General features: G+C 31.0%; 1 pseudogene across 1 annotated transcript in view; it reads left to right on the top strand.

Annotated features, from left to right (window-relative positions):
* LOC100947330 overlaps positions 1-535 on the top strand; it is a 1,964-nt pseudogene extending 1,429 nt beyond the window's left edge. The window contains exon 2 of the transcript XR_001161136.2: positions 530-535. The product of XR_001161136.2 is annotated as a baculoviral IAP repeat-containing protein 2 pseudogene (transcript). The remainder of the gene's footprint in view (positions 1-529) is intronic.

Below are 535 nucleotides of genomic sequence, written 5' to 3'. Positions count from 1 at the left end.
TGTATCTTAAGTTATATAGAAAAGTCTTTAAAATATTGTTGAACATACAATGCTATTTGAATGAACCATTGGTTCTTCAATTAGTAACATTTGTGTTGTAATCTGCTTTGGTACTAATAATCTTATTTCTAAAAAGGTAGTTTATATCACATTTAATCTTAACCTGTGTATTTACAAGAGAGGATTTATGTTTGATGAGCTATGTAAGTGTATATTGTTATCTGTCACTTTAGGTGTTACTGGATTTGGTATTCCTTCTGAAAGCTTTGAGTACCACTGCCACAATATAGGATAGAGTAAAAGAACTGGAAACAACTCTGGAATTCAGTTACTATGCCAAATTCTTTTTGGTGCTTTTCACATATGTTATAAAATAAAGATTTTTCTCTTCCTAGTAAATAAGTTTCCCTACTTCCCTTAGTTTGTGAGAAACATCTTAATAAAGTACTTTAAAAAGATAAAAAAAAAATCTTGGCCTTAAGCTAATCCCCCCCCCCAAAGTCGTAAAGCGCTGAGATTGAGATTACAGGTGTAA

Source organism: Otolemur garnettii, unplaced genomic scaffold (assembly GCF_000181295.1).
Source record: "Otolemur garnettii isolate 467f Iridium unplaced genomic scaffold, OtoGar3 scaffold00020, whole genome shotgun sequence".
NCBI classification, from domain to species: domain Eukaryota; kingdom Metazoa; phylum Chordata; class Mammalia; order Primates; family Galagidae; genus Otolemur; species Otolemur garnettii.
This window is presented reverse-complemented; position numbering and strand designations above follow the sequence as displayed.